This window comes from Martes martes (assembly GCF_963455335.1).
Source record: "Martes martes genome assembly, chromosome: 16".
NCBI classification, from domain to species: domain Eukaryota; kingdom Metazoa; phylum Chordata; class Mammalia; order Carnivora; family Mustelidae; genus Martes; species Martes martes.
Window position 1 is genome coordinate 23,794,569 of NC_137904.1, and position 7,361 is coordinate 23,801,929.

Below are 7,361 nucleotides of genomic sequence, written 5' to 3' on the forward strand. Positions count from 1 at the left end.
GTGTGATGCAAATAAGGGTTCTCAGAATGCTAATTTTGTAATGAGCCAATGCATTCTTCAAGGAGTTTATAGTCTAGAGGGGGAATAAAACATGTGCATAAATAATTATAATGCAAAGTAGGAAACTGGTCTGTCATGAGACAGCACAGAAAGAATTATGGCCAAAAGAGGGTGGAGAAATAAATTATAGTTGAGAGATTCAGGAAGGCCTGCTTGAAGGTTGGGGAAAATTCGTATAAAAGCAAATCGAGAGTATCGGGTGTGGCTTCCAGACAAGAGGAACGGCAGGAAGAAAACACAGAGGTGGGTAGCATGACATTTAAATGAAGAACAAGATGTTTACTAGAGCCATTCCAGGAAGGAATGTGAAGGAAAGCCCCACAGATAATGCTATGCAGGGAGGACAGGGCTCCAACCAAGCAGAACCTAGAAGAGGCACTCACCACTTTCTGTAGACCAGAGACTGACAAACTTGTTTTGTTTTTGTTTTTGTGTTTTAAAGGGCCAGCGAGTAAATATTTTAGGCTCTGGGGGACATGAGGTCTCTCTCCCAGCTGACTCAACTCTGCCACCATAGCACAAAGGCAGCAGCAGACAAGTAAACGAATGGCCGTTCCAGTAAAACTCAACTTGTCCACACTGAAATATGACTATCATAAAATATCTGCGTGTCACAAAATATTCTTCTTTTGATTGTATTAACCATCCCCGGCTATTGGGGGTGGGGCAGGGATGTGAAGCTAGAACTATCTTCTTCTTCTTCCTCTTTTTTTTTTTTTTTTGAAGATTTTATTTATTTATTTGACAGAGAGACACAGCAAGAGAGGGAACACAAGCAGGGGGAGCAGCAGAGGGAGAAGGAGAAGCAGGCTTCCCGCTGAGCAGGGAGACTGATGTGGGACTCCATCCCAGGACCCTGATCCCAGGACCTTGGGATCATGACCTGAGCGAAAGGCAGACATTTAACCACTGAGCCACCCAGGTGCCCCTAGAACTATCTTCTAACCTGTAGAGTTTTTCTTTACCATTGGCCCTAGCCCCATAAGCAGAGAGCCAAGGGCTGATGAGTCTGGACCTGCCAGGTGTCAGGGTGTCACGTGACCCTAAGGGTGCACGCGCCCCTCAGCAGGTGTTATGCTCATTGCTGTGGGCCAGGACCAAGCTTCAGCATTCAGCACTAGGGTCCCATGAGGGCTGTGTGCTCCCAATGGCTTGACAGTATTTGGTAATAAAAAACAAATACTTGGGTCAAGTGTTATGACCGTATGTGTGTGGTACCCAGACCATCCTCTGCTTTAATGACCCCACACTGTGGGATGCTAAACACTGACATCCCTCAGTTACCTTCCCTGAGCTTCATAGGGTCTCTCTGCACATCAACAGCTAAGAATAACTTCCATCCATCTCCCGTGTGAGGCAATACGTTTTCCAGCGAGTGACTTTCCTCCTCTCCAACTTTTGCCCACCCCCCAATACCCCTCACAGCACCAACCTGCCCTCCAGGACTAATCTGGAGTTTAGACTGGTGGTCCTGCAGGAAACCCCAGAGCCCCTGCCAGGTCTCCTTCCCACCCAGACTCCCTGAGACCTAACTCTGAGCTCAGGGAGGCAGCCCTAGAGGCATGTTGAACCAGCTTTTTCCTTTGTGAGCTGGATCAAAGCAGCTATCTATCTTACTTTCCAGATGCACCTGACATAACAAAGGGGTTTTATTTCATTTACTTATTTATTATTTATTTATTCTAAAGATTTCATTTATTTATTTGAGAGACAGAGAGCATGAGCACAGGGGAGAGGGAGAAGCAGGCCCTCGCCGAGCTGGGAGACTGATGTGGGGCTCAATCCCAGGACCCCGGGATCACGACCCAAGCCGAAGGCAGAGGCCCAACCAGTTGAGCCACCCAGGTGCCCCACAAAGGGGTTTTAGAACAAAAATGTATTTTTTTTTTCTGATTTGGAATTCCACATATATGCTGGAACAAAAGGGATCTCTTTTATTTCCCTTCCCCTTCTCTTTTCCGCCCTCTCTTCTCTTCCTCATTAAAGTCTTTCATTCTTTCCCCCTAACAAAAGCTACATTGAACACTGTATGGTAAGGAAAATGTTACTCAGGTGACTAACTTAATTTTACAATGCTTCAAGAAGAAGGGTGTGGTCAGCGGACCCAAAGGCTGCTGAGAAGTAGAGGCCAAGGACAGAGAAGGAACCGTTGCTTCTGACAATATGGAAGCCATCCAAAACTATGCGAAGAGCAGTTTCGGTGGCATGAAGGTGGGAGCCAATGGTACTGCCAGAAGGATGAATGGGTGAATGAGTGAGGAGGCGAGACAGACTGTCTAGACAACTCTAATGATGGCTTCTTGTCATTTCGATCTCAGAGTAAGTTTCGCCTCTTTGGAGTCATCTAAAGTAGCCGTCTGGTCACCATCACGTGGCCATATTTAATTTCTCTGCAAAGCACTTACTTATGACCTGATCATATCTTCTTGCTTTCTTTGTTGTTCTCTGCCTTTGGGACATCACACATATATGATTCTAGTGGTGGGTTTTGGTTTTGGTTTGGTTTGGTTTTTTCCTTTATCTCCAGGTAAAGTCTCGTGAAAGTCTGCTTGGTACCTTGAAGATGTTCTATACACATTTGTTGAATGGATGGATAAAAGTTTGTCTAAAATAGAGAGTGGAGGAATAGCCCAATGCTTTTCAAATTTTAGTATGCCTAGGTTCCTAGGGAATTCCTATTGGGAATCTCATTAAAATCCAGATTCTGATACTCTAGGGTGGAAGATTCTACCCTGTTTTTTTTTTTTTAAAGATTATTTATTTATTTTTGGAGATAGTGAGAGCATGCGCACAAGAGAGGGAAAGAGAGAGTGAGAAAGACAGAATGAGCAGGGGGATGGGAAGAGAGTGAGGGAGAGGCAGACTCCCCGCTGAGCAGGGAGCCTGGTACAGGGCTCCATCCCAGGACTCCAGGATCATGATCTGAGTCGAAGGCAGACACTCAACCAACTGAGCCCCCCAGGTGCCCCAAATTCTGCCTTTCTAACAAACTCCAAAATGAGGCTAGAGCTGCTGGTCCATGAACCCCATGTTGAGTAGCAAAGCCCTTAGACCACATCAGTATGTTGCTTAGAATGAACAGGTGAAGAAAAGGAAATTAATGGAGCAGGAAGGAGGCAATAACTGCAGAAGCAAAGAGTTTAGGAAGGCAGAGGGATTGGTTTTTCAAAGGCAGAAGGCAACTCTCTAGGAAAGAAGAGAGAGTGAGAAGAGGAGGAAGCCCTCCACTGACGGTGTCTAACTTTTCACTGAGGTCATCGGCTGAGAGTGAGAGTGGGACTGTCATTCTCTTCCCAGGCAGGATCCAGGATGCCTTTGAGTTTAGATCATAAATTGAAAGCAAAACCTGTCAGCTCGGGGCTGTTTTCACCGCCCTCACTAACAGGTTCCAAGTCTTCTTCTGGGGGATTCCAAAGTAAGGTATCTACCGTCATAAACTATGATACATGCCACAGGGCAAGGTACAGGCTATTTTTCCGGGGCGGGGAGAGGGGAAGGGTTATCTGCCTCAGTGTCAAATGGGAGTAGTAGGCACATCAGGGATTGAGAAACACACCTGTGACTTGGGGTCTAAGGGAGGAGCAGAATGGAACATGGTGCATTTGAGGGTCAGAAAGGCCACAGAAGGGGACTGGGGCCGTGGAGTAAAGCCCAAGAGGCCAGACACTGCAGGTAAGGAGTCTGACACACCTACGCAGAGACCACTGAGAGGCCATTGAGAGGTCTGAGGCTGGCCAGTGACAAGATGGGATCTGCCCCCAACAAGAAATAGAGAAGGAGGAGAGAAAAGGAGCAGGAGAGAGGGGGTCAGGAGGCCTCTGCAGGGACCCAGGCCTTTGCACGGATGGAGTCTCAACAAATATTTGCCGAAGTGGAAGGTAACTATTAACTACATATTTGATTGACCAGAACACCCTATTTCCTGGCTGAAATGAATAATGATTTTCCTTAATTAATGATGCCCCACTTAACTTTATTAGGCCTTTCTCTTTGGGACAGCACCAAAGTGATGACTCCCTCCTACCTTTTCTCATTATCCACTGCCCTTTTTTTCTCTCTTCTTCTCTTTCCTACCTTTTCCTCTACACCTCCCTTCCCAAATAATCCTATTTAATCAAGTTCATCAAATCTTGCATCCACCATTTCTTTCTTTTTTTTTTTTTTTGCATCCTCCATTTCTTTTCTTTTTTTTTTTTTTTAAGATTTTATTTATTTGACAGAGATCACAAGTAGGCAGAGAGGCAGGCAGAGAGAGAGAGGAAGGGAAGCAGGCTCCCCGCTGAGCAGAGAGCCCGATGTGGGGCTCCATCCCAAGACCCTGAGATCATGACCCGAGCTGAAGGCAGAGGCTTTAACCCACTGAGCCACCCAGGCACCCCTGCATCCTCCATTTCTATTAACTGGGGCGTTGAACTCTTATCTGTGGCCATCTTACTCATCTTCAGACACATATTCAGAGATGACAAACATGTGATCATCGATGTGCTCTCACGGGTGGCTGCGGTGACTACATGTCTACAGAACACACAAGGAGACATTGAATAATACATACCAGTCAGCGAGTTTAGAATTAGGGAACTGCAGAAAGTAACACAGGACAGAAGTCCAGGAGCGCTAAAACCCAGGCTGTAAATTAGTCTCCGGGTATATGTTGTAAACAGTCATCACTGTTTTCTTTTCTCTCTTGTACTCCTTTTTTCTTTCTTTCTTTCTTTCTTTTTTTTCAAGATTGATTTATTTATTTGAAAGGAAGTGAGCAAGGCAAGGGCAGGGGCAGAGGGAGAGAGAGGGAGAATCCCAAGCAGACTCCCCGCTGAGCACAGAGCCTGAGGTTGGCTCCATGTGGGGCTCGATCCCACCACCCTGAGATAACGATCTGAGCCAAAATCTAGAGTCAGACGCTCAATGGACTGAGCCACCCAGGCATCCCTCTTGTACTCCTTTTTACAAAAATCTTGAAATCCCTGCTCATCCTCTTCTTCAGCCCAGCAATTAAAGAAGAAAAGACAGTAGGTGTCTGAGCATTCACATAACCTTTCATACTCTATATTTTTTTTGTCTTAAAAACAAAGGGTTGGGGCGCCTGGGTGGCTCAGTGGGTTAAAGCCTCTGCCTTCGGCTCAGGTCATGATCCCAGGGTCCTGGGATCGAGCCCCACATCGGGCTCTCTGCTTGGCAGGGAGCCTGCTCCCTCCTCTCTCTCTGCCTACTTGTGATCTCTGTCAAATAAATAAATAAAATATTAAACAAACAAACAAACAAAAAAACCAAAGGGTTATGTTCTGCAACAGCCTGAGATGGAGATGATCTGTTCACTGGGTTTTCCAATTTTGCCCTGGTGTCCCCTTTTGGCACATTCACCAGTCACCCCATGCCCCCCACCCTGTGCTCTGGCAGGATTTGAAACATGCAAATTGCAAACTGGTAAATAGCAACTTTGCATATTTTAAATAGAAGGGAACAACACCGTACACTCATTCTGTTCACAGGGAAATCTGAGATAATGCGAGTGAGGGCAAGGGCAGACCGAGGGTCCTAAGTGTTTTCTTCAAAGTGTTTATTATGCTTATTAAATCTATTGTACAGTGATGAATTCATTTGAATTATTTACATGGTCAACCTTTGAGACAATAACCTGATTTAACCGGAGGATGCAAATGTATCATTTCTCTTTGAAATCTAAAAACAGGTTTGAACTGGAAGAAGCATCACCACTTGTATCTTTTCCTACAAATATTGGTTACACACCAGCAGTTATCAGGTTCAATGACAAAATGTCAGAAATGTGGGGATGTATTTCTTGGGAAAGTCGATAAACTCCCCTGTGAGAACATGTCCCCTGGACAGTCAACTCTTGGGTGACAAATTTCTCAAGGAAGTCTTTCAACTCCATTTATCTGTAAAACATCCTGCACTGTCTGACACAAGGGTGTTCATCTGCTACAATTTCAATGTAAAGGAAAATGACATAGTAAGAATGGTTGGATTTTCATTAGATTAGGGGGCCTGGCGTCATTGTAGCGTTTGGCCTGGCAAGAATGCTTTGGTTTTACTACTGAAGCTGTCAAGAATCTAAGGCTGCTGTCAAGTTCAAAGTAATATAATCCAATTATTTTTGAAAAACTAGGTTTTTCAACTTTGGATTATTTTTTGCCTGTTGTTTGGATGTTTATAAAGAATTTTTGTGAACCATAAAATTATATGTATTTATAAGGACAGAAGAGGCACAAGTAATTCTGGAGGTGGTGTCTTTCTGAGGTGGAGTGAACAGCTTGCATCTTAAATATTTTATGAGATCTAGGTATTAGAACAATGTTTCTGATGCAGGAACACAGCGATCTAGGAACAAAAGGGAGATGGGGGCCAAGGAACGGACTGTGAAATTTCTTCAGAATAATCAAGTGATCCCAAGGCTGAAAATAGCAACGGATGGGGATACTGCAGATTGTTCCTAATAAGGGATTTAAAAGCTTAATGATTTATTGATTGGATCTTCACTAATAATGTGCCCCTAACTCTGTGTGTGTAACTAAGAGGGCTGATTTATGAGGGTACAATCATATCTTTCAGATATATTTGGTCTAAGTCTACATATCGAAAATAAATTGAAGGGTTGAGGCAATTATCAGAATATTTCAGGGAAGCAACGCCCACATGATTTGTATGGTAGGTGAAGGCTAGTGTATTAGGTGAAGAGAAAAAAAAACAAAAACCGGAGAGGAAAAACTGCAAAGGGAGTTAGCAAAAAACAAGAGAGAAAAGCCTACACCAAAAAAAACAAAACAAAAAACCCCACTTCTGTTAAGAAATAGCCCCTGCTTCTCTTGGTCTAGAAGGAGAAAAATAGCTTCTCAGATGCTACCAGGGAGCAATAGTTTCCTTTCAAAAAAGAAGAAGAAAGAAAAAGAAAAAAAGAAAAAGTTGTTCTGTTAAATCAGCCACACATGGAGTCAGTCTGTGTAAGGAAATCAGCCTTTTCATTACAAATGGGTTTAAAAAGCCCTAGAGAAGTGAGACGTGAACAGAAACAATATTATCCACTAACAACCCAACTCTCTTTCAGACAGCTGAGAGAAGATCAGCAGCATCATTGAACAGGGGGTTTGTCTTAAGATAAAGACTCATCTTTATTTCTTTCAGGATATAAAACTTGTATTTAAATCAATTCAGAGAAGCACTTTAGCTTTAAACATTAGAGAGCGGGGAGAGCCTATTTAATAAAACAGCATTATTTCATTTTCAAAGAATGATACTGGCAGTAGCTCTGAGTTTAAATTCTGTATTCTTTTCCTCAATTATAA